The sequence below is a fragment of the Sminthopsis crassicaudata genome, chromosome 3, assembly GCF_048593235.1.
Source record: "Sminthopsis crassicaudata isolate SCR6 chromosome 3, ASM4859323v1, whole genome shotgun sequence".
NCBI lineage: Eukaryota > Metazoa > Chordata > Mammalia > Dasyuromorphia > Dasyuridae > Sminthopsis > Sminthopsis crassicaudata.
In genome coordinates this window covers 422,433,120-422,460,886 of record NC_133619.1, presented here as the reverse complement: position 1 = coordinate 422,460,886, position 27,767 = coordinate 422,433,120, and the positions used below count along the sequence as shown (strand labels likewise).

The window sequence follows — 27,767 nt, the reverse complement described above, 5'->3', positions numbered from 1 at the left end:
ACAAGACATCCGTGAAATTCACCAGAGAAGGTCTGTGTGTGCTTGGAGGAGGGGACAAACAGACTGGGCACAGACTGAGGCCAGGATTGAGAGCCAGGCAGGCAGCTCACACAGCTCAGACCAGAAGGGGGAGGGGTGCGATCTCTTCCGTTTTTGCGAAAAGACTTTTACCCCACTGTGGATATTCCATCTTGGCAGCAAGCCAGGAGCAGCTGAGAGGGTATAAACAACAATGATGAAGAATAAAACCCCAGAAAGCTAGCGTCTCTCTGGACCCAGCCACCCCTACCCCCACCAAGAATGACTCAGCACATTCTTAGAGCCTTACAGTGCACATGCAGCACAGCCATCACTGTTGTGTTAGTGCCTCACTGCTGGCTCCCGCAGTCTGGCTCCAGCTCCATCCCCCCAAAAAACACACCAATTGTTTCTGTTGTCAATTTGTATTCTTCAATTCCCACTCTGACAAAATGAACAAAAAATTTAAAAGGGCTCTAACCATTGACAGCTTCTGTATGGAGAGAGAGCAGACTTCAAACACTGAGGAGACAAAAAGCAGATTGTCTCCAGAGGAGTCCCCTAAGGGGGATATGATCTGCTACTCAATACATAAGGCTCTCATAGAGGAAATCAAAAAGGCTCTCACAAGAGAGCTAGAAGAGAAATGGTAAAAGGAAAGGGAAGCTTGGCAAGAGACTCTGAAGAAATCATCCAATGCATTCAAAGACAGGGTGGATAAAGAAAACAAATCACTGAGAAATAAAATTAGTAAATTAGAAAAGATAAACAACTCCAAGGAAAACAGGATTAGTGAGCTGGAAAAAGGAAATAGCTCTCTAATAAATAAAATTGATGAAATGGAAAAAAATTCCATAGAAGATAAAAACTCAATTGGACAATTACAAAAAGATATAAAAAAGTGAGTGAAGAAAATACATCATTGAAAATTAGAATGGAACAAGTAGAAATGAATGGGTCAAGGAGAAACCAAGAAGTAGTCAAGCAAAATCAGAAAAACAAAACAATTGAAAAGAATGTACCTTATTGGAAAGACAACAGACCTGGAAAACAGATCCAGGAGAGACACTTTGAGAATAATTGGACTCCCTGAAAAATCTGAGGAAAAAAAAGCCTGGACACTATTTTCCAGGAAATTATCAAAGAGAAATGCCCAGACGTTTTGGAAACAGAGGGTAAAATAGACATTGAAAAAAATTAATTGATCATCTACTGAAAGGGACCCTAAAATCAAAATGCCAAGAAATATAGTGGCCAAGTTCAAGAACCATCAGACAAAGGAAAACATATTGGAAGCTGCTAGAAAAAAGCAATTCAGATATGGAGGAGTCACAAGAAGGATAATCCAGGATTTAGCAGCATCCACATTAAAAGACCAAAGGGCCTGGAATATGATTGTGAAAGGCTAAGGAACTTGGTATGCAGCCAAGAATAACTTACCCAGCAAAAATGAACATCGTTTTCCAGGGAAGAAAATGGACATTAACGAAATAAATGAATTCCATCTATTCTTGATGAAAAAAACAGATCTATACAAAATGTTTGATCTTCAAATACAGAATTCAAGAGATTTCTAAAAAGGTAAAAAGAAATCTTGAGAACTATATTTCTGCCACAAAGATATGTAAAGAACACATGTATAATTTGTCCTAGAAATTAGAGGTGGAAAGGAAATTATATCATAAAAAAGGGTAAAGTGGTGGTACTACATCTCATGAAGAAGCAAAGGTAACCTATTATATCTGAGAGAAAGAAAGGAGGGGGATAAAAATAGTGTGTATCAATAGACATATTTGATTTATGGTGAAACTTCTTCCACTTCATTAAAAAGTGAGAGGGGAAAAGTAAGCTAAGGGGAAGGGAATACAGAAATTGTGAAAAAAAGGGGTAAAATAGGCAGAGGAACTTTAAGGTGGGGGAGTTATACTTAAAAGGGAGGGCTGTGAAAAGCAAGTGGTATTCACAAGTTTAATACTGGGTAGGGGGTAAGAGGGAAGGGAAGGAGAAAAGCATAAGCAGGGGTTAACAGGATAGCAAGCAATATAGAATTAGTCATTCTAACTATAAATGTGAATGGGGTAAACTCCCTCATAAAGGAAGCAGTTAGCAGACTGGATTAAAAGCCAGAATCCTACTATATGTTGTTTACAGGAAACACACCTGAAACAGGGTGATACATTCAAACTAAAAATAAAAGAGTAGAGCAGAATCTACTATGCTTTAGGTGAACCCAAAAAAGCAGGGGTAGTCATCTTCATCTCAGATCAAACAAAAATAAAAATTGATCTAATTAAAAGAGATAAGGAAGGGCATTATATCCTGCTAAAGGGTAGCATAGATAATGAAGCAATATCAATATTAAACATATGCGCACCAAGTGGTGCAGCATCTAAATTCTTAAAAGAGAAATTAAGAGAGCTGCAAGAGGAAATAGATAGCAAAACTATAACAGTGGGAGATTTCAACCTTGCACTCTCAGAATTAGATAAATCAAACCACAATATAAATAAGAAAGAAGTCAAAGAGATAAATGGAATACTAGAAAAGCTTGATATAATAGATTTTTGGTGAAAGCTAAATGGAGACAGAAAGGGGTACACTTTCTTCTGTATACATCTATACAAAAATTGATCATATACTAGGACATAAAACCCTCAAAATCAAATGCAGTAAGGTAGAAATAGTAAATGCATACTTTTCAGACCACAATGCAATGAAAATTACATTTAATAAAAAGCCAGAGGAAAATAGATCAAAAAAATAATTGGAAACTAAATAATCTTATACTAAAGAATGATTAGGTAAAACAGCAAATCATAGACATAATTAATAATTTCACCCAAGAAAATGACAATAATGAGACATCATACCAAAATGTGTGGGATACAGCCAAAGCAGTAATAAAGGGAAGTTTTACATTTGTAGAGGCCTACTTCCATAAAATAGAGAAAGAGAAGATCAATGAATTGGGCTTACAACTAAAAATGCTATAAAAGTAACAAATTAACAACCCCAAACAAACACGAAATTTGAAATTCTAAAAATAAATGATGAGATTAAGAAAATTGAAAGTAAAAAAACTATTGAATTAAATAATAAAACTAAGAGTTGGTTCTATTAAAAAACCAACAAAATAGACAAACCATTAGTAAATCTGATTAAAAAAAGGAAAGAGAAAAAGCAAATTGTTAGTCTTAAAAATGAAAAGGCAGAACTCACCACTAATGAAGAGGAAATTAGAACAATAGTTAGGAGCTACTTTGCTCAACCTCATGCCAATAAATTTGATAACTTAAATGAAATGGAAGAATACCTTCAAAAATATAGCTTGCCCAGATTAAGAGAAGAAGAAATAAATAGTCTAACTAGTCCCATTTCAGAAGAAAAAAAAAAAAAATAGAACAAGCTATTAACCAAGGCCTTAAGAAAAAATCCCCAGGACCAGAAGGATTTACATGTGAATTCTACCAAACATTTAAAGAACAACTAACTTCAACACTATATAAACTATTTGAAAAAAATAGGGATTGAAGGAATCCTACCAAATTCCTTTTATGACACAGACATGATAGTGATACTCAAACCAGGTAGGCTGAAAATAGAGAAAGAAAATTATAGACCAATCTCCATAATGAATATTGATGATAAAATATTAAATAAAATATTAGCAAAAAGGCTATAGAAAATCATCCCCAGGATAATACATGACAAGTGGGATTTATACTAGGAATGCAGGGCTGGTTTAATATTAGGAAAATTATTAGCGTAATTGACTATATCATTAACCAAATTAACAAAAACCATATTATCATCTCAATAGATGCAGAAAAAGCATTTGATAAAATCCAACATCCATTCCTAATAAAAACACTTGAGAGTATAGAAATAAATGGACTATTTCTTAAAATAATAACGAGCATATACTTAAAACCATCAGTAAACATCATGTAATGGCGATAAACTAGAACCTTTCCCTGTAAGATCAGGAGTGAAACAAGTTTGCCCACTATCACAATTGCTATTCAATAGAGTACTAGAAATGCTAGCCTGGGCAATAAGAGCCAAGAAAGAGATTCAAGGAATTAGACTAGGTAATGAGGAAATCAAACTATCACTCTTTGCAGATGACATGATGGTATACTTAGAGAACCCCAAAGACTCTGCTAAAAAGCTATTAGAAATAATTCAGAACTTTAGCAAAGTTGCAGGATACAAAATAAATCCACATAAATCATCAGCAGTTTTATACATTACCAACACAATCCAACAGGAAGAGATACAAAGAGAAATTCCATTCAAAATAATGGTTGATAGTATAAAATATTTGGGAATATATCTACCAAAGGAAAGTCAGGAATTACATGAGCAAAATTACAAAATACTTGCCACAAAAATAAAGTCTGATTTAAATAATTGGAAAGACATTAAGTGCTCTTGGATAGGCTGAGCGAATATAATCAAGATGACAATACTCCTTAACTAATCTATTTTTTAGTGCTATACCAATCAGACTCCCAAGAAACTATTTTAATGACCTAGAAAAAATAACAACAAAATTCATATAGAAGAACAAAAGGTTGAGAATTGCAAGGGAAGTAATGAAAAAAAAAAAAAAAATCAAATGAAGGTGGCCTAGCTGTACCTGATCTAGAACTATATTATAAAGCAGCAGTCATCAAAACCATTTGGTACTGGCTAAGAAATAGACAAGTTGATCAGTGGATACATTAGGTTCATAGGGCATGATAGTGAATAAAAATAGCAATCTAGTGTTTGACAAACCCAAAGATCCCAACTTCAGGGATAAGAATTCATTATTTGGGAAAAACTGCTGGGAAAACTAGAAATTATTATGGCAGAAACTAGGCATGGACCCACATTTAGCACCACATACTAAGATAAGATCAAAATGGGTCCATGATTTAGCCATAAAGAATCATTGCATATGCAATCATTCTAGCTCTTATTTATCATGCAGGAGATTTAAATATAATATCTGATTCAGTCTATTCAGTAGGTGTGATACAAAGAATTGCTACAGCCCTAATAAAATTTTCATCTTGTAATATTTATCAGCTCTTTAAGAAACTTAAATAGCAAGTGAGAAAGCATCCATGTAAGATTTATATCTTGCATGTCCACTCACATAGTGGAATTCCAGGCCTTATTTTTGATGGAAATTTAAAGACAAATAGTCTTTTTACTATGTTACTTTACTATGTTAGCCAGTACTCCTTTATTTCAGGAAGCCCAAGAATCTCATTCTAAATATCATCAGGCTGCTCAGGGATAACAAAAGAGGAAGCCAGGAGCATAGTAAAAACCTGTACAGCTTGCCTTTCTTTCCACACTCCTATGCTCCCTCCAGGGAAGAACTCTCATGGTTTGAGAACCAATAAAATCTGACAACTGGATGGGATCCATTATCAATCTTTTGGTTGTCTGTCTTTTATCCACATTGTGGTAGTCACTTTTTCAGGATTAACTTTTGCAATGCCAACAGCAAAAGAGACAGTCACTGAATTCCTTATACAAGCTTTTGCAATTATGGGTGTGCCTCAAGCAATAAAAACAGATAATGAACCTGCCTATAATTCTAAACATTTTGCACACTTTTGTGCACAGTATAAGATTTTACACATCACTGGCATACCTTTTAACCCTCAAGGTCAGGCAATAGTAGAGAGGAGAAACAGACATTAAGATACTCCTCCAAAAACAAAAGAAAGGGGAAGCCATGGGTAACCCTAGAGAACTAAATTTAGTTCTTTATACTATTAATCTTTTAATTTTTGATAAAGGTTCACTGGCTCTGGCAGACAGGTTTTATAACCCACAAGAAAGGCAGTATCCAATGCGAGCAGCTCCACCATCTTTAAATAATCACCATGTAATGTGAAGAGATCCAGTAAGTGGTGAATGGAAGGAACCAGATAGGTAAGAGGGTTTGCTTGTATTTCTACATATGGAGAAATAATCAGATTGGGGTCAATGAGCTGTATTCACTTTGTCCATCAGAGAGAAATAAAAAAAAGAAAAAAATCTCAAAAGAAAGGGGAAGACCTAAAAAAAATCTGACACTGAAAGAGCATGCTCAACAATTTTTCATCTCATTTCTTAATGAGACTGTTAAAGAACTTTAAAGCCACCAGGAATCATTGGATTTCCTGAGATGAAAAATTGTTGATAAGACTGTTGCAGGTCTTCAAAACTTGCAGGAATCCTTGGATTCCTGGCACATGAAGAAATGGACAATATATTCTTTTTAGACCATTTCTAGGACTTATAGACATGTATAATTCCTCATGTTAATTCATATTATTTGTTACAACACTACTAGCCTATGTTATATTGCTAAATGCTAATATATTTTATATATTTTATGTAATTGTGTGTAATAATTGATGGATTTGTGTATACCTGTTTTAAGAGTGAGACCTTTCAGAATCTCGCTAATCTAATTTGATTTCCCATTTCCTTTGGTGTTTTCATCTCCCTTCCTGAGATGTCAGGGTAGATGTGATCACTTCCTTTTGGGAGATTCTCACTTCCTTGAGAAGTCAAGGAGGTCATGACCACACATGTTCTAAAACAAAAGAAAGTGAGAGATGTTATAGGCCAGAACTCTGAACTTGAACCAAAGGATTCTTACAAGGTACTAAGTCAGTGAAATTGATAGAGACAATAGTTATCTAATTCAGCATGGTTTAGTATGATAGATTTAATCCTACAAGGAGATGTTATGGGCCAGAACTTGAAACAAGATACTAAGTGGAATTGAGGAGACAATGGTTAAATCTAGTTTATCATTGATTTAATCCTACAACAAATAATGGTTTCCTAGTGATACAATGATTGGTTTGTGCTCAGTGGAACATATAATCTAGAAGTCTCAGCCAGAGAGATTCAGAGACATTTGGAGAGAGGCAAAGGACTGGTGGCAGTAACTCAAGCTCTCAGGACCAAGGAGAGAAATAGGCCTCTAAGAAAACTAACCAAGCTCCAGGAAAGGAGACAAGACTTTGAAAGAGACAATAAAGGATTTGGACTTTAACATCTGGCTATATTTGTGATGATTACTGTACTGAAATGAAGGCTGCTTCCAGAGACCCCAAGAAAACCTCAACAGAGAACATTACATTTTGGTGAGAACATTGGATGCGAATAGTAAGAAGACAATGAGGTTGTCACCTCTAATGATTGTAGTCTGTACCTGTGTCTACCAACCCTTTCAATGATAGGTCATTTACATAGATAGTGAGCATAGGATGGTCAGTTGTAACAGCTGCAGTCCCGAATATTCCTGGATTCTGTTGTTGGGAGTCAAAAATCTGGTCAAATATCACCAAATTGCATATCAGGAGTGTGTATCAGTAACCCTGATGCTATTACTTCTCCTGGTTGATAAGTCACATGTTTTCTACCTGTATTAGTCACTGGGATATTATTTACACATTCTCTAGTTTACTAAGTCAGATGGATGAATACTGTTTTGTAAGCACTCTCAGGAAGTGAAATGTTCAAGCACACTGTGCCTGGAGGCAAAAAATCCATAGGCTGTACAGGGACAGATTTCATCTCTCCAGGTGATATTTCAGTAGTCCCAGCTGAATACAACTGCATTCTGCCCAACTTTAATCTCTTTCTCCCATCAAGTTACTTATTAGTTGATTGGTCATGTCTAATTATTGAATTTCTAAAGACTTTCTGGGTTTAACACTGGCTGCCATCATGCTCCAAGTGTTTTTTTGTTTGTTTGTTTGTTTGTTTTGCCTGGGGCCCTATAGATGGGCCCTGCTTCCTATTTACCTGAATTAATCTACATTCTGATGCCCAGTGGAAGCCTCTGCTGCATTTTGGACATAGGATTTTGGGTCTTTTTCTTTCACCCTTTTATTATGCTACATTGAGCTTTCAGATGCCCCACTTTACCATGCTGAAAGCATTGATGAGTCTCTCTGGAAGTCCCTTGCCAAAAGGGACACTGTTTTCCCATGTTCCAGTCTTGAAAAGTCTGCATCATAGCTTGGGTATTAAAGATATTTGTGCCCACTGTGGCACAGCATCTTATAATCTCATCTAAAGGAGCATCCTTGTGTAGTCCTGGTATAATTCTTCTACAAACCTCATTAGCATTTTCTTTGGGAAGTTATCATAATTTCTGTTGCTGCATTTTCACCAATAGTTCATATGACAGCTGTCTGCAGATGTCCCACAAAATCAGCAAAGGGTTCATTTGGCCCTTCTGATATTTTCATGAAAGTTTCTCCTCTATAATATATATATAATAATATATATATTAGCTTAAATTGAATTTACAAGACATATATGCATGGGTAATTTTTCGGAATTGACCCTTGCAAAATCTTTTGTTCCAACTTTTCCCCTCCTTTCCTCCAGGCACTTCCCTAGATGTCAAGTAGACCAATACATGTTAAATATGTTAAAGTATATGTTAAATACAATATATGTATACATATTTATACAGTTATCTTGCTGCACAAAAGGAAAAAAAAATCAGATTTGGAAATAAGGTAAAAATAACCTGAGAAGGAAAACAAAAGTGCAAGTGGACAAAAACAGGAGTGGAAATGCTATGTTGTGATCCATACTCATTTCCCATAGTTCCTTTGCTGGATTTGGCTGGTTCTCTTTATTATTGAAGAATTGGAACTGATTTGGTTCATCTCATTGTTGAAGACAGCCCCACCCATTAGAATTGATAAATATATAGTATTGTCATTGAAATGTATACTGATTACCTACTTCTGCTCATTTCACTCAACATTAGTTCATGTAAGTCTCTCCAGGCCTTTCTGAAATCCTCCTGCTGGTCACTTCTTACAGAACATTGATATTCCATAACATTCATATAACACAACTTATCAGCCGTTCTCCAATTGATAGGCATCCAATCAATTTCCAGTTTCTATCCAATACAAAAAGGTCTGCCACAAACAGTTTTGCACATATGAGTTTCTTTCCCTTTTTTAGGTCCTCTTTGGGATACAAACCCAGTAGAGCCACTCCTTGATCAAAGGTTATGCATAGTTTAATAACTTTTTGAGCATAGTTCCAAATTGCTCTCCAGAATGGTTGGATGCATTCACAATTCCACCAACCACCAATGAAGGCCACCTTCATTTGACTTTTTTTTTTCATTAGTTCCCTTGAAAGTCTTGAGCTTTTGTTCTTCCAGATAAATTTTGTTACTTTTTCTAGGTTACTAAAATAGTTTTTTGGGAGTCTGATTGGTATAGTACTAAATAAATAGATTAGTTTAGGAAGTATTGTCATCTTTATTATATTCGCTTGGCCTATCCAAGATCCACTGTCCCAGTTTTCCCACATCATTATCTATTCCAATCAGGAGTGTTGGTATATCAGAGAGGTGTGTTGGTATATCAGAATTGTCTTAATTTATCTGATCAATTATGATTTGGAACATCTTTTCATATGACTAGTAATAGTTTCAATTTCTTCATCTGAAAATTGTCTTTTCATAGCCTTTGACCATTTATCATTTGGAGAATGGCTTTATTTCTTATAAATTAGAGTCAATTCTCTATATATTTTGGAAATGAGACTGTAAATTTGACTGTATCAGAAATTTGACTGTAAAAATGTTTTCCCAGTTATTTTAACTAGATTAGTTTAGTTTATTAATTAGTTTATTGTCATCTTTATTATATTCACTCAACTTATCCAAGAGCATTTAATATTGTTCCAATTGATTAGATCTGACTTTTTTTGTTGGAAAGGGTTTTGTAGTTTTGCTCATAGAGTTCCTGATTTTCCCTTGGCAGATATATTCCCAAATATTTTATATTATCGGCAGTTATTTTAAATGGAATTTCTCTTTGTATCTCTAGCTGCTGGATTTTGTTATTTATATATAAGAATGCTGATGATTTATGTTAACAATATGATGATTTATTTTGCATCCTGCAACTTTGCTAAAGTTATAGATTATTTCAAAAAGCTTTTTAGGAGAATTTTTGGGGTTCTCTAATTATACTAACATATAATCTGCAAAAAGTGATAATTTGGTTTCCTCATTACCTACTCAAATTCCTTTAATCTCTTTCTCAACTCTTATTGCCAAAGCTAGCATTTCTAATACAATATTGACTAGTAATTGTAATTGTGGACAACCTTGTTTCATTCCTGATCTCATTGGGAATGGTTCCAGTTTTCCTCATTACATATGATGCTTACTGACAGTTTTAAATAGATGCTACTGACTATTTTAAGGAAAAGTCCATTTATTCCTATACTCTCAAATGTTTTCAATAGGAATGGATGTTAGATTATATCAAATGCTTTTTCATCATCTATTGAAATTATCATATGGTTTTTGTTAATTGTTAATATAGTCAATCATGTTAATAGTTTTCCTAATATTGAATCAGCCCTGCATTTGTGGTATAAATCCTACTTGGTCATGGTGTATTATCCTGGAAATGATTTTTTGTAATCTTTTTGCTAATATTTTATTTAAGATTTTTGCATCAATATTCATTAGGGACATTGGTCTATAATTTTATTTCTCTGTTTTCAACCTTCCTCTTTCAGGTATCAGTACCATGTCTGTGTCATAAAAGGAATTTGATTGGAATCCTTCATTCCCTATTTTTAAAAATAGTTTATATAACATCATATATATATATATATATATATATATACATATATATATATATATATATATATATATATATATATATATATATATATATATATATATATATATATTATATATATATATATATATATATATATAGTTAATTGTTTTTTAAATGTTTGGTAGAACTCACATGTAAATCCATCTGGTCCTGGGGATTTTTTCTTAGACAATTAATTAATAGCTTGTTATATATCTTTTTTCTTAAATAAGACTATTTAAGCAATTTACTTCCTCCCCTGTTAATCTGGGAAGCTTATATTTTTGAAGGTAGTTATACATTTCACTTAGATTATCAAATATATTGACATAAAGTTGGACAAAATAATGCCTAACTATTACTCTAATTTTCTCTTTATTAGTGAGAGTTCTCTCTTTTCGTTTTCAAGACTAACAATTTGATTTTCCTTTTTCCTTTTTCTAATCAAATTTACCAAAGGTTTAGCTATTTTGTTGGGTTTTTTTATTAATTCAATAGTGTTTTTTACCTTCAATCTTGCTAATTTCTCCCTATAATTTTATAATTTCAAGTTTAGTTTTTGATTGGGGTTTTTTAATTTGTTCTTTTTCTAGCTTTTTAAGTTGAAAGCCCAATTCACTGATTTTCTCTTTCTCTATTTTATTCAAGTAAGTCTCTACAGATATAAAATTTCACCACATAACTGCTTTGGCTGCATCCCACACATTTTGTTATATTGTCTCCTTGTTGTCATTCTCTTAGGTGAAATTATTAATTGTCTATATTGATTTGCTGTTTCACCCATTTATTCTTTAGAATAATATTATTTAATTTCCTATTACTTTTTGGTCTATTTTCCCCTAGCTTTTTGTTGAATGTAGTTTTTTATTGCATCATGATCTGAAAAGAATGCATTTATTATTTCTGCCTTCCTGCATTTAATTTTGAGGTCGTTATGTCCTAATATATGGTCAGTTTTTGTATAGAATCCATGAACTACCGAGAAGAAAATATACTCCTTTCTGTCACTATTCAGTTTTCTCCAAAGATCTAGCATACCTAATTTTTCTAATATTCTATTTACCTCTTTAATTTCTTATTTGTTTTGTGGTTTGATTTATCTAATTCTGAGAGTGAAAGGTTGAGATCTCCCATTATCATAGTTTTGCTGTCTATTTCTTCTTGCAATTCTCTTTACTTCTCCTTTAGGAAGTTAGATACTATATTACTTGTGCATATATATTTAATATTGATATTGCTTCATTGTCTATGCTACCCTTTAGCAACATAGTTTCCTTCCTTCTTTCTTTTGATTAGATCGATTTTTGCTTTTGTTTGATCTGAGATAAGGATGGCTATGCCCCTGTTTTTTTTTTTTGTTTGTTTGTTTTGTTTTGTTTTGTTTTGTTTGTACTTCACCTGCTCCAGCCTTTTTACCTTTAATCTATATGTATCACAGTGCTTTCAATATGTTTCCTGTAAAGAACATATTGTAGAATTCTGGCTTTTGATCCACTCTGCTATCTGCATTTGCTTTATGAGAGTTCATCCTATTCACATTTATAGTTAAAACTACTAATTCTGTATTTCCTGACATCTTATTATCCCCAGATTATACTTTTTTCTTTCTTTTCCCTTTTACCCCTCCCCAGTATTAAACGTATCTGCACCACTTGCCTCACACAGCTCTCCCTCTTTAGAATTCCTCCCACCACCTTTGTTACTCTCCTTTTCTTATACCTTTCCCTTATTATTTCTGTATTCCCTTCTATTTAGCCTACTCTTTTCCTTTTCCCTTTTCCTCTCCCGCTTTGTAATGAGGTGAGAAGTTTTTCTTTGAACCTAATAGGTCTAATATTTTCTCTTTGTGCCAAAATCTGATGAAAGTAAGATTCACACAATATTCCTCCCCCTCCATTAATTTCCTCATATATGATAGATTTCCTTGGCCTCTTCATGAGATGTAATTTCCCTGCTTTTACCTCCACATTTCACTTTTTCTGATACAATCCCCTTTCCACTTCTAATTCCCTTTTTAAAATATTAAAACAGTAAAATCAAATTATACATGCACTTTTTATGTATGGATATAACATAAATATAGTAGCCAAGAGTTCTTTTTATTCTTCTTTTGAGTCCTATATTTGGAGGATAATTTTGTTGGTTTGTTTATTTAGCTCTGGTTTTTTCATTAGGAATAAATGGAATTCACCTGTTTCCTTGAATTTCCATCTTGTTTTGTGGAAGAAAACACTCAGCTTAGCTGGGTAGTATATTAGTTTATTCTTTACTTCATTCCAAGTTCTATTGCATGTTGGAATATCAGATTCCAGTCCCTTCAATCCTTTAATGTGGAAGCTGCCAGATCCTGAGTGATCCTTATTGTGGCTCCTCGCTATTTGATTTTTTTTTCTGGCTGCTTGTAATATTTTTTCCTTAGTCTGGTAGTTCTGAAATTTAGCCACAACATTCCTTGGAGTTTTTATCTTGGAGTATCTTTCAGAAAGTGTTCAATGAATTCTTTCAATGCCTATTTTACCTTCTGATTCTATTACATCTGGGCAGTTTTCTTTGATGATTTCCTGAAAAATTGTGTGTAGGCTCTTTTTTTTCATCATGGTTTTCAGGAAGCCCAATAATTTTTAGATTATTTCTCCTAGATCTATTTTCTAGGTCTATTGTTTTTCCAAATAGCTATTTAATTTTTTTTCTATTGTTTTCATTTTTTTGGTTTTTCTTGACTGATTCTTAATGTCTCAATGAACCATTAATTTCTGTTTGTTCAGTTCTGATTTTTAATGAGTTATTTTCTTCATTTATTTTTTTACTTCTTTTTGTACATGTCTAATTGAATTTTAAAATGAGTTGTTTTGCTCTATGAATTTTTTTCCATTTCATATTTTAATGAGTTATTTTCTTTTTCCAGTTCACAAATTCTACTTTCCTGAGAGTTCTTTATCATTTCCAATTCACAAATTCTTTTTCCCTGGAAGTTCTTTACCTCTTCCATTTCACATTTCAGGAATGTTTTCTTTTTCCACCTTATCAAATCTTTCTTTTAATAAGTTATATTCCTTTTCCATAATCTCTTGCAGATCTTCTCTTTCCTTTCCCCATTTTTCTTCTAGGTCTCTTATAAGATCTTTTTAAATTTCTTCTAGGAGAGCCTTGTGTGATGGGGATCAAGTTACATCCTCTTTTGAAGTTTTGTTTAGAGACTCTCTGCTATTAGTCTTCTTTGGGTTGGAAATCTGTTCTCTTTCAATATAGAAGCTATCTATAGTTAGAGATCATTATTTTTTTTACTCATAAAAAAAACCTTGGGTCTGCTTTTAGGGCAAGGGTCAATGGACAATGGCGGTCCTGGAATAGGTTGTGAAGAGTGGACAAGCACCACTGCCCTGGGACTGCACTGTGATGATGTGGCCAGGTCCTATGAAACTCTGATGTTTTGGGGTATACTCTAGCTTTGGCATTTGTGTAACTTCTCTGCTGACCTACTGCTTTGCAACCAAACAGAACAGCCAACCTGTAAATTCTGCAAATTCTCTTTCTGGGGCCCCCTGTCCCCAGTTTCACTCAGCATGCGCTGGCCTCTGTTTTCTGCCTCCCTGCCTGTGCTGGCCTCCTTCTTTCAGATCAAAACAGACCTTTTCTGGCACCAGATTATTTTCTGGTAATTTGCTGTACTCCAAATAGTTGTGGATTCTACCAGTCAAGCACTATTTCAGAGGCTGAATTTGGTAATTAGTAGTGAGAATAGAAGGGAGCTCAGAATGAAGCATGTGTCCTCTCCGCCATATTGGCTCTGCCCCCAATTTTTGATAATTTCCAAATTAAGCTGAGTGTATTTTCTTTTTTCTTGATCTGAAGAGTCAAACTCTTCAATCACAGGGTATACTTCTTTTAAATCAGATATATCATGCCCTTCTTTTTTAGCTTTAATTAGTGCTCTTTGTAATCAGGTCTTAAGGGGTGGACAAAGCTGCTACATGAGTGCTGCTGATGGTGTCACTGCCCTTCCCCCTTCTCCTCTTCCCTCCATCCTCCTGGGTGGGAAGATGGTGAAAAGATGGGTAATGACCTGAAGATGCCTGCTGGGGTGTAACTGAGTTATGAAAGTGAGAAGCACTATACCCTTTATGTTCATCAGTGCTGTCCTTGTACATTTGCAGGTAATCAGGTCATCATTGAATTTATGGAGAACAAAATTTAAAAAAATAACAATAATAACTAGTGCCAGCCTTTAAAATATCTTTAAAATATCTCATATAATACAATATCCTTGGGAGGTAGGTGAACAGGGATTAATAGACTTATTGCAGGTCATAATACTAGTAAGTGGCTGAGGCTGAGACTCATATCTTCTCTACTTCAGACTCTGCACTCTAATTAATGTACCACCCAGATAGAACATACATAGATGGACATAGTAGTGAAAGCAAAAGCTAAAGTAAGAAGGGTCAAGGACAAAGTGGAAAGCAAGAAAATAGAACATAGGCAACATTTGTCCCCTTGGAAAAAATAATTGTTGAATTATTTCCAGTGAAAAATTCATATTAATAGTCCAACTAAAATTGGAACATTTTTAGGGCCATAAGTTGAGAAAAGCAAGTTGTGGTTATCCCAATATGGTTCACATTAGGAAATAGCTTGAAGAAACTATTAAAGGAAGTAAGACTCTAAATTAGCAATTGGACAAATCATCTCTTAGATAGATTAGAGCAGGTCCAATCCCTGCAGCGCTAACTAAGCAGCTAGATAAAAATAATGTTCATAATATAAAAAATAAATGGTTTATTTGTCTATTCATGAATCTATTATTTTTAATTTATTTATGTATTCACTTATAATTTTTATTGACTGAATTTTGAAAATTTGGCTATAGCAAAAGTGGTAACAGAACTATTAGACAGATGGTATAGAAGGGTCATTAGGATTACAAGGTGCTAACTCAGGTTGTCTGAACAATTCTCTAGCTCAGAGTTCACACCTTTATTCACCTTTAAAAGGAGTTCTAAAAAGGAGTTTACACACCTTTAAAAAGGAGCAAGTTTTTTGGCTGTAGGAGTACCCACAAGCCCATTCTCTGGGAGGATAAAAAGAGGAACATTGAATCTAGAGTCAATTCTGGATTGGGTCAAGGAGAAGATGTCCCGTGGATTTGCAAGTCCAGCAATCCCACACTTTTGGAGGGGAAGAAGAGGATTCAAGATTCTACTTTAGCTCTGGCTGGAGGCCCCAGAAGACTCCCAAGAAACCTGCTCACAGAGGAAAAGATTATACAGAAAAGAAACCTCCTCCCAGAGAAGGATTACAATTGAGAGACAACAGGATATTACATTTTGTTGGCCAAAGTGGGGCAAGGACTTATTGTGAGTCCTTTAGAGGAGCTAGCTCGGACTTTACAAAGGTTTAGAGAAGTGTTTTGTTTATATACTTTTTTGAAGGATTAGGGACAATTAAATATGTTTTAGGGAGATAGGAATGCGTCAGTGAAGAGGAAGAATCTGAAGATCTATTTAAGAAAAATTAGGATTACTTGAACAGGATCCTAGAGGAGGGGAAAGGAAATGCTTCAGAAAGAGGAACACTCAACTCCCCATTTGCAGTTTTTAGCAAAGATCACAGCAAAAAATAAACTCTAAATTCAACTTGTCTTCATTTCAACTCCATAAGGGCTTAGGAGTTCTTAGAATCTACAGAATTGTAGATTCAGTTCTACAATTTAAAATATGGAACTTCCATATAAGTCCATTGACCAGCTTTTATTCTGACTTTTCATCCTGTCCAGTTACCCAATTATTACCTTTTTAACCACATTACCTGCAGTGACCTCCCCTCAGGGGAAGATTCTTCTTCTGTCTATATAGATATAACCTGTTCTATATACCTGGCTTAATACAGTACTAAGATGTCTCTGTGGTTGCCTGAGAATATATGATGCTCGTTGGTTATTAAAGTAATTAGCTTGCAGGGACATTTCATTTGATATTTGCTGCAGAATCAAGAATAGATTAAGTTTCCCTGACTGTAAAATCTCCTGGGGAGCAAGAAACATTTTTCTCATGGGTAATCAGTTTACAAGGCAACCTGCAGCATGTCAGAGGCAGAATACTGAAGACTTCAATCAAAGAGTCCAACCAAGCCTAGAATTCCCTCTCTGACATTACTGCCCTTAACTTCTAGAAGGAACCAGAAGTTTGAGAGGAGTGAAGGATGTTGATCATTGCCTAGAGAGGAGAAGATTGAGGCAGAGATGATTATGAAAACAAAAATCCTTTTGTTTGGTTTATAAAATATTCCTTTCTAAGAGATCACAGAGTTTCAACATCAATCTTTACAACAGCATCCCCAACAATCTGTCATTCAATTTTCACTTGGTCATAACCATTGCATAACATATGGATAGGGATTCAAGCTTCTTTGACCTGGACTCAAGCTTTCATCCTTGTAATCCTTCTTCCTCCCTAAGGCAGTGTCAGTTGTACATGTGCAGTCATATAAAACATTTCCATATTAGTTATTTTGTATAAAAAGCCTCACATAAAAGAAAAAATAAAAGAAAAAGTATGTTTCTTCCTTGATGTAGAATATAGGAATTATTAATCCAGAAAGACAGTTGTTGACAATGCTAAATAGTAAAGTTGATCCATGACAATAAACTTACAGGTATTACAATAAACCTGTCCCATAGTGTGTTCTTAAAAGGGTAAACTAAGGAGGACTAGAAAACTTCTGAAGTTCTTTCTAATAATAATATTCTATGACTAAAAAATGTTTAAATATCTCTCTTCAATCTTGTTAATAATCAAATAAGCATATCTCCAAATAAAAGGATACCTTTCAATGTGGCTTGGTATCAAGCAGCATAGAGATTTTAGCCCCAATAAGACTATGATTTAAAGAATTGAGGTCTTAGGAGAGGGCCATTCTTAAAATCCCTGGATTATTTTTTGCATTTTTAAAGGGACTTTGTATGTTTATTTTCCCTAATGGTTCAATTATTATTGAATATCATATACCTTAAAACAAAATACTAAAAGGAAGAAGAAAATAACATTTTCCTTCAGTTTGATTCAGTTCTACAATTCAAGACTCACTATTAAATGGATTTTTTTTCCAAGGAGGTACTTGCTTATTGGGGAAGTTTTATTTTCCTTCAGTTCTCTTGGCTCTAATTAAAATGAAATTTTCCTTTAGCATTGGGAAGAGATTGTCTGCCTGGATAGTTAAGATTCCTTGTATCTATCTTATAAATAGATTTCTCAATTTCCAATTTCTTTAAACCAAATACATTGCATATATTTTAGCACAATTTCAGACACTCTTTAGGCAATTTTGAAAAAGACTGTTACATAGTGCTCATAAATAACTAGATTAGATGTCTCATTCACTTATTTTGCAAATGCTGGAACTACATTTGCACCATTTCAAAGTAAACTATTTCTCAGTAGACAACATAAAGAATTATGAATCTAATAAAGTCCCCAGTAAATAATTAAGTTATTATTTTATTTTCCTCAACTTTACTTTCATATATGCTAATGTATTTTTAAAAGTATAACTTAGGGATCCACACTTAACACCATATACCAAGATAAGATCAAAATGGATCCATGATTTAGGCATAAAGAGGGAGATAATAAATAGATTAGAGGAACAGAGGATAATCTACCTCTCAGACTTGTGGAGGAGGAAGGAATTTATGACCAGAGGAGAACTAGAGATCATTATTGATCACAAAATAGAAGATTTTGATTACATCAAACTAAAAAGTTTCTGTACAAATAATACTAATGCAAACAAGATTAGAAGGGAAGTAACAAATTGGGAAAATATTTTTAAAAACAAAGGTTCTGACAAAGGTCTCATTTCCAAAATATATAGAGAACTGACTATAATTTATAAGAAACCGAACCATTCTCCAATTGATAAATGGTCAAAGGATATGAACAGACAATTCTCAGAGGAAGAAATTGAAACTATATCCACTCACATGAAAGAGTGTTCCAAATCACTACTGATCAGAGAAATGCAAATTAAGACCACTCTGAGATACCACTACACACCTGTCAGATTGGCTAAGATGACAGGAACAAATAATGATAAATGTTGGAGGGGATGTGGGGAAATTGGGACACTAATACATTGCTGGTGGAGTTGTGAAAGAATCCAGCCATTCTGGAGAGCAATCTGGAATTATGCCCAAAAAGTTATCAAACTGTGCATACCCTTTGACCCAGCAGCACTACTACTGGGATTATATCCCAAAGAAATACTAAAGAGCGGAAAGAGACATATATGTTCCAAAATGTTTGTGGCAGCTCTTTTTGTTGTAGCTAGAAACTGGAAGATGAATGGATGTCCATCAGTTGGAGAATGGTTGGGTAAATTGTGGTATATGAAGGTTATGGAATATTATTGCTCTGTAAGAAATGACCAGCAGGAGGAATACAGAGAGGCCTGGAGAGACTTAAATCAACTGATGCTGAGTGAAATGAGCAGAACCAGAAGATCACTGTACACTTCAACAACAATACTGTATGAGGATGTATTCTGATGGAAGTGGAAATCTTCAACATAAAGAAGATCCAACTCACTTCCAGTTGATCAATGATGGACAGAGGTAGCTACACCCAGAGAAGAAACACTGGGAAGTGAATGTAAATTGTTAGCACTAATATCTGTCTGCCCAGGTTGCATGTACCTTCGGATTCTAATGTTTATTGTGCAACAAGAAAATGATATTCACACACATGTATTGTACCTAGACTATATTGTAACACATGTAAAATGTATGGGATTGCCTGTCATCGGGGGGAGGGAATCGAGGGAGGGGGGGGTAATTTGGAAAAATGAATACAAGGGATAATATTATAAATATATATATATATATATATATATATAAATTAAAAAAAATAATTAAAGCATCATTTCCTGGCTAAAAAAAAAAAAAAAAAAAAGTATAACTTAGGTTTTTAGTCAAATTTAGATTCCAACTTCTTAGAATCAGTCACTTTTCTTATTGCTTTCATGAAATCTTCCTGTACTACAAAATCATGATCAGCACAAATTGCAAACATACCTGTTTCAGTGCAAACATTTTTCAAATCTGTTTCATTAAAGCCATCTGAGAGCTTCACAATTGTTTCATATTGTATTTCTTCATGTTTTGTGATAGGACCTACATGAATTTTCAATATGTCTAATATTTCTTGTTCATTTGGTAAATATATATATATATGTAATATGTATACATATTATATCTAATCTTCCTGGACACAATAAAGCAGGATCCAATGTGGCTGATATGTTTGTAGCCATGATAATATTTACTCTTTGTAAAGTATCAAATCCATCCTTTTGATTCAGTAAAGTACCCTCAGAAAAACGATATAGCATCTATTTTATCCATGAAATGATGTATGGTTGGTGATCCCTGACATAATTGAACACTTCTCTAATCAAATTACAACTTTCAATAATACAATAGATAATTCTACAATAGAACAAGATGCACCTTTTAAAAAATTGCAAGCTAGCTGGATAGCAACAGCTCTTGTCAAAAGTGTTTTTTCCAGTTCATGGTAGCCCATATAGCAAACAACCTTTTGGAGCTATTATTCCTACATGCTGGAATAACTCAGTGTTTATAAGGGGTAATTCAATTACCTTTCCCAATTCTCTGATATATTCAGATAGCTTTCAAATCTTAGAATAAGAAACATTCCCAGAGTCCTTATTAAACATGTTGTAAACCAGGGGATCAACTTCTTTTGGTAAGTATCTCATGATAGTGTAATCATAACCAGAGCAACTCTTGTTCCTGTTTTCAGCTTATTTTTGTCAAGCTGATATTGACAACCCACAATGTGTCTTGGTTGATTTGTTGCTTTTACAAGGAATTTTACTTCTGATAATGGCTTAAGCACTTTACCCACAATCTACCCAAAACTTTGTAAGACCTTCAGATCATTATCAGATTTTTTCATATTGCTTGTTAAGTTCTTTCAACTGTTCTCTTAACTCTTTGAGATGTCCATCCTTCTGGTGCTCAAGCCCTATACTTTTTTTCTCTGTTCCACCATAATGAGAAGACTGTTATTATTTTAAAAAGAGATAGTATAGCACATGAGATAGAAAAGCAACCATAGAGCCAGGATACCCTAGGTCAAGTTCCATTTCTGACATATAGTAGCTATGTGAACCTGGTCAAACTATTTAAATTTCCAGTACCTCACCACTCCCTAAAAATGCAAGTTAAAGAGAAGGAAAGGATTAGCAAAAATAGAAAGACTTTCCTCACTGGAGGATCTCCCAAACCCAAGAAATTAAAAGTCTGGAATCAAGGAGAAGAAAATAGAGGTAGAAGGGAGAACTGGAAAGGTGACAAGTAAGGTTTCAAAGTGAAAAGATGATACTCTATTAATTGTGTGAATATCATTTTTTGTTCTAAACAATTCCAGAGTTCAGATTTGTTAAACTACTGAATGGATATCAGCAAATTGGAGATTCTTATTGGTAAAGCCCAGGAAAGCAAAAGAAAGGGTCAGGTTGCTATCATCCAGTGTACTACATGTTCCTCTCAGCTTTGTGTCACCTGTAAATTTGATAAACATACCATTGCTGCCTTTAAGTAAAAATGTTAAATGACCTAGATTTGAACAAAGAATCTTGAAATATTCCAGTATTCAGAAGCTATTCTCTCTCCCCATCTCTCTCTTTCTCCTTTTCCCTTTTGCATCTTTCATAATCTGACTGGCCTCATTTTCCCATTCTGATTTACTCAGTGAGAATTCCCTCAGATCCTTAGCTTACCATGACATCACCACCATTTGGTTCTTTTCACCTTGGAAGTGAATGGCAAATGGTACTGTTTTTTTTTTAATCTATAAATGAAAAAGGAATGGTCATAATAGAACATAAACTTATTTTCCACCCCCCTCATATTCCATCTTACCACTATTAAATTCATCAAGGACCTCTACCCACAAGTATCCTATAAAGAATACAGCCAATACTGAAATTTTATAACTAAGATGGAGCCATATGACTAGTGGTATTATTTGGGAGAAGAGAGAAGCACAGATGTTGGGAGGCAGCTTCTAACACAGGAAGACCCAAACAGTGCCAGGACTAAACAAACATTTTGGCTATCTAAGCATTCACCAAATGACTGATATCCATTTTTTCTTAGATGCCAAACAGCTTTGAACTGTCATCTAGAAGCATCTTGAGCACATTTTTCATCTAAATGTTCTGTTGTCATAAGAACATAGTTACCATTCCTTTCCATTAGGATCTTCATATACAGTTTTAAAAAATAAAGGTAAATATTATACTGGCAATGTTGAAAGAGTACTATAAATGTAAAGCTCATTTTTGTTGTTGCAGGGTTTTGTACCTCCTTCTCTCTCCTCTGATTTGACCTTTGATTTCCTTGAAACTCTGCTCCAATGAGAAGATTCACTCTTCCAGGACATATCAGCCACTGTTATGTGTAATAGAAAATTTTAAAAATGCTTTCCCTACATAGTCAAAGCAGTTCTTAGGGCAAGTTTTAAACCTCTAGGTGCTTACTTGCATAAAATAGATAAAGAGAAGATCACTGAATTGGGCTTGCAAGTAAAAAGGCTAGAAAAAAAATTGAAAGCCTCAAAGTAAATATCAAATTTGAAATTCTGAAAATAAAAGGGGAGATTAATGAAATTTAAAGTAAAACATTTATGGAATTAATAAACAAAAGTAAGACTTGGTTTTGTGAAACAACAATGAAATAGGCAAACCTCTAGTAAATTTGATTAGAAAAAGGAAAGAAGAAAATCTAATTGACAATATTAAAAATGAAAATAAGGTTCCACCATTGAAGAGGAAATTAGAGTAATAATTATGCTCTTTTGCACAGGCTATATGTCAATACATATGATAATCTAAGTGAAATGGAGGAATACTTACAAAAAATAGAGATTGCCCAGAGAAAGTGAATTACTGAAATAGTCCCATTTTAGAAAAAGAAATTGAACAAGCTATTAATCATCTCCCTAAGAAAAATCTCCAAGGCCAGATGGATTTACATGTGAATTCTATCAAACATTTAAAGAACAATTAATTCCAATACTATGCAAAATATTTGAAAAAATAGGGAAAGAAGGAGTCTTACCAAATTCTTTTTATGACACAGACATGGTACCAATACCTAAACCAGGTAGGGTCAAAACAAAGAAAAAAAATTATAGACCAATTTTCCTAATGAATATTGATGGAAAAAATTTAAATAAAATATTAGCAAAAAGATTACAGTAAATTATCCTGAGGATAATATACTATGACCAAGTAGGATTTATGCCAGGAATGCAGAGCTGTTTCAACATTAGGAAACTTATTATCATAATTGACTATATCAATAACCAAATAATAACCAAATCAATAACCAAATTAACAAAAATCAATGATTATCTCAATAGATGAAGAAAAAAAATCTGACAAAATCTAACACCCATTCTTATTCAAAACACTATAGAGTGTAGGAATAGGTGGAGTTTTCCATAAGATGATCAATAACATCTATTTAAAACCATCAACAAGCATTATATGTAATGTGGACAAAATAGAATCATTACCAGTAAGATCAGGAGTGAAATAAGTTTGCCTAGTATCACCATTATTGTTCAATATAGTATCAGAAATGTTAGCTTTGTCAATAAGGAAAAAAAGAGATTAAAGGCATTAGAGTAGGTAATTAGATCAAATTGTCAATTTTTGCATATGATATGATGGTATAACTTAGAAAATTTTAGAGAATCAACTAAAAAACTACTAGCAACAATTCACAACTTTAGCAAATTTGTAGGATACAAAATATCCACATAAATCATCAGGATTTATGTATATTACCAACAAAGTCCAGCAGCAAGAGATACAAAAATAAATTCCATTTTAAATAACTATAGATAATATAAAGTATTTGGGAGTCCACCTGCCAAGACAAAAGGAACTATAGAGATACAATTATAAAACACTTTCCACAGAAATAAAGATCACCAACTGGAAAAAAAAAAAAAACAAGTGCTCTGGATAGGCTGAGTGAATATAATAAAAATTATAATACTGCCTAAATTAATCTAGCCAAAGAAAATTAAAGTGTATTATTGAACACATAATGTATAATTTTGATTATATTAGATTAAAAAGGTTTTGTACAAATTAAGCCAACGAAGACAAGATATGGACCATTTGGACATAATTCAAATTGCTTTCCAGAATGGTTGACTCAGTTCATAATTCCACCAACAGTGAATTAGTGTACCAATTTTTCCATATTCCATCCAATATTTATCATTTTCCTTCTCTGTCATATTAGCCAATGTATAATATAGCCCTAAAGAATTACATGGACATTAAGAAATTAATAAACTAGCCCAGAACCATACAATTACCATATGATGGAATAAAGATTTAAATTCAAGCCTTCTACTTCTGCCCAAGATGGCAGAGAGGACACACACACCAACTTAATCTCCATCTTTGCTCTCAGAATTTATTTCATGACAAACCTCGGAATTAGTGCTTGACTGGAAAAAAAACCCCACAAATAATTAACAACAGAAGACATCCTTTAAATTTGACAGAAAAGATCTGTTTTTGTTTAGGGATGGGGATGGCCAGATAGGGCATAAGCTGAGGTCAGGCAGCAAAATCATGATGGGCAGCTCACACTGAGCAGACCAGAGGGGAGGGGTGTATTCTCTGTCATTTCTTGGAAATAACTTTACCACAGTGTGGATATTTTGCCATGGCAGCAAGCCAGGATCAGCAGAGAAGCTGTAAACAGAAGAGATAAAGACCATAACCCAGAAAAGCTAGGGTGTCTCTCATGACCTAGACACCCCACCCAGAGTGTCTCAGTAAACTCTTCGAACCTCAGAGTCTCAGAATGCAGACAGAGCAAAGCCATTACTGTCCTGCTAGTGCCTTGCTGCTGCCCCCAAAGTCTGTAGAGGAAGCCCAATAACATCATCCACCCTCCCCCCAAAAAAAGCAGACTACATTTCTTTTTCTTGTTAGTTTATTTTCTTTGATTCTTCTCTGAAAAAATGAGCAAAAAATTAAAAAAGACTCTAACCATTGATAACTTCTATGTAGATAGAGAGCAGACTTTAAACACTGAGGAGACTAAAAACGGACTTTCTCTAGATGAACTCCAAAGGGGATATGATCTGGTCCTCAACACACAAAACTTTCATAGAAGAAATTAAAAATGCTCTCACAAGAGAGCTAGAAGAGAAATGGGAAAAGGAAAGGGAAGCTTGGCAAGAGAATCTGGATAAGTCATCCTACTCATTTAAAGATACAGTAGATAAAGAAATCAAATACTTGAAAAACAGAATTAGTGAGTTGGAAAAAGAAAATAGCTCTTTAAAAAATAAAACTGGTGAAATGGAAAAAAATTCCATGTAACAAAACAACTCATTTGACAACTCAAATGGACAATTAGAAAAAAGATATAAAAAAGAGAGTGAAGAAAATAATTCATTAAAAATCAGAATTGAACAAATGGAAATGAGTGACTTGAGGAGACCCCAAGAATCAGTCAAGTGAACCCAAAATAATAAAACAATAGAAAAAAAATGTCAAATATCTTCTTGGGAAAACAACAGACCTGGAAAATAGATAAAGAGACAAGCAGAGAATTATTGGACACCCCCTGAAAAATATGATGAAAAAAAGATCCTGGACACTATTTTTCAGGAAATTATCAAAGAGAAGTTCCAGGAAGTTATAAAAACAAAGGATAAAAAAGACATTGAAAGAATTCATCATATTTGTGGCAGCCTTCTTTGTGGTAGCCAGAAACTGGAAACTACATGGATGCCCATCAATAAGAGATTGGCTGGATAAATTGTGGTATGTGAATATTATAGAATATTATTGTTCTGTAAGAAATGACCAACAGGATGATTTCAGAAAGGCCTGGAAATACTTACATGAACTGATGATGAGTGAAATGAGCAGGACGAGGAGATTGTTGTATACTTCAACAACAATACTATATGATGATCAATTCTGATGGATGTGGCCATTTTCAACAATGAGATGAACCAAATCAATTGCAATAGAGCAGTAATTAACTGAACCAGCTACACTCAATGAAAGAACTCTGGGAGATGATATGAACCACTATATACAATTCCTAATTCTTCTATTTTTGTCAGCCTGCATTTTTATCTCCTTCACAGGCTAAGTGTAAACTATTTCAAAGTCTGATTTTTTTTTTTTTTTGTACAACAAAACAACTGTTTGGACATGCATACATATATTGTATTTAAATTATACTCTAACATATTTAACATGTATTGGTCAACCTGCCATCTGGGGGAGGGGGAAGAAGGGGAAAAAATTAGAACAAAAGATTTGGCAATTGTCAATGTTGTAAAATTACCCATGCATACATCTGGTAAATAAAAACTATTAAAATAATAAAAAAATAAAAATTTCACAAATTTCAAAAATTAAAAAAAAGAAATAATTCATCAATCACCTATTGAAAGGGACCTTAAAACAAAACCTCCAAGAAAAATAGTGGCTAAATTCCATAACTATCAAACCAAAGAAAATATTAAAAGTTGCTAGAAAACATCAATTTAAATATAGAGGAGCCACAATAAGGATTACCCAATATCTAGCATCCTCCACATTAAAGGATTGAAGGGCCTGGAATCTGATATTCCAAAAAGCTAAAGAATTTGGTATGAAGCCAAAAATAATTTACCCAGCCAAAAGGAGCATTTTTTTTTCCAGGGAAGAATATGGATATTCATCAAAATAACTGAATTTCATCTATTTCTGATGAAAAAAACAAAACTAAACAAAAAGTTTGATCTCCAAATATAGAACTCAAGAGATTCCTAAAAAGGTAAAAATAAATCTTGGGAACTATATTTCTGCTATAAAGATAAATAAAGAACACATATATAATTTGTTCTAGAACCTAGGGATGGAAAGGAAATTGTACCAGTAAAATGGTAAAGTGGGGGTACTTTATCTCACAAAGAGGCAAAGGTAACTTATTATATCTGGGAAAAAGAATGGAGGGGGAATGAACATAGTGTATATCATATTCTCATCAGAATTTGCTTAAAGAGAAAAATATTAAACATGTTGGATTTATGGTGAAACTCCTTCCACTTCATTGAAAAGTGGGAGGGTAGGGGCAGAGACAAGATGGTGGAGAAGATACAGGAGAATTTCTAAGCTCACCCTTACCCTCAATACCAATTATATAATTCAGCCTCAAAAATAACACTGGACTGGTAAAAATCACAAAGATTAGAAACACAACAACTTACCAGCTGAAGAGAATCTGGAACATCATCAGAAAAGGTCTGTAATGAAGGGAGGGGGGAAAGGACCAGCACAGATGGAAAGAGACTAAGGGTAACTTACTGTGCCAATCAGGCTGGAAAGGTCCCTGGGGAAAATCTAACAAAGATTCTGGCATAGGGTGATTGCCCTACTCTGCTTGCAAAAGAGCAGACCAGCAGAGAAGTCAAAACACTTAAAAAAAACAGAAAAAAAAAACTGCCAGAAACTGTCTATAGCTACCCCAAAATGGAAGTGAGACAGCACAAATTGGGGCATGTCTTCTGCTGTCTAGGGCTTTTCCTTGGGGCAATTACAAACCTGCAAGGCAGTGGGGAAGACACAGCCTGGGGCAGCCTCTAAACCCACAGGGGGGCCTGAGGCAGTGGAATTTCCACAGCAGCAAAGCTCCAGTGATTGTGCATCCCGGGGTGGAGAAACTTCTGGTCAGTGCACCTGGGTTATTTGCTGATGAGCTGCTAATATCCATAGCCCCACAGGGGGCTTTGGCCTGGAATTGTGATGCTTTCATTGTTCAGCTGCTAGTATTACAGCAGCCACTAGACTACAAAGTGGGGGGGTCCTTCACTGGGCCACCCACAGCCCAGCTCTGAACTACTTCCGGAGGAGGAGGATGGAACTCTCATCCAGAGCACTCTTGTACCTTTTCCAACTGGTTCACAAGAGTGCGGCCTTTCATATCTCTGTTCGGTAGAGGAAGCTGGGAACCACTTAATCAGAAAGCAG

General features: G+C 34.3%; 1 pseudogene; it reads right to left on the bottom strand.

The window, feature by feature from the left end:
- Window positions 1-368: 368 nt before the first annotated feature.
- LOC141562202 (26S proteasome regulatory subunit 10B-like) lies at window positions 369-27,552 on the bottom strand (annotated as a pseudogene).
- Window positions 27,553-27,767: the final 215 nt, after the last annotated feature.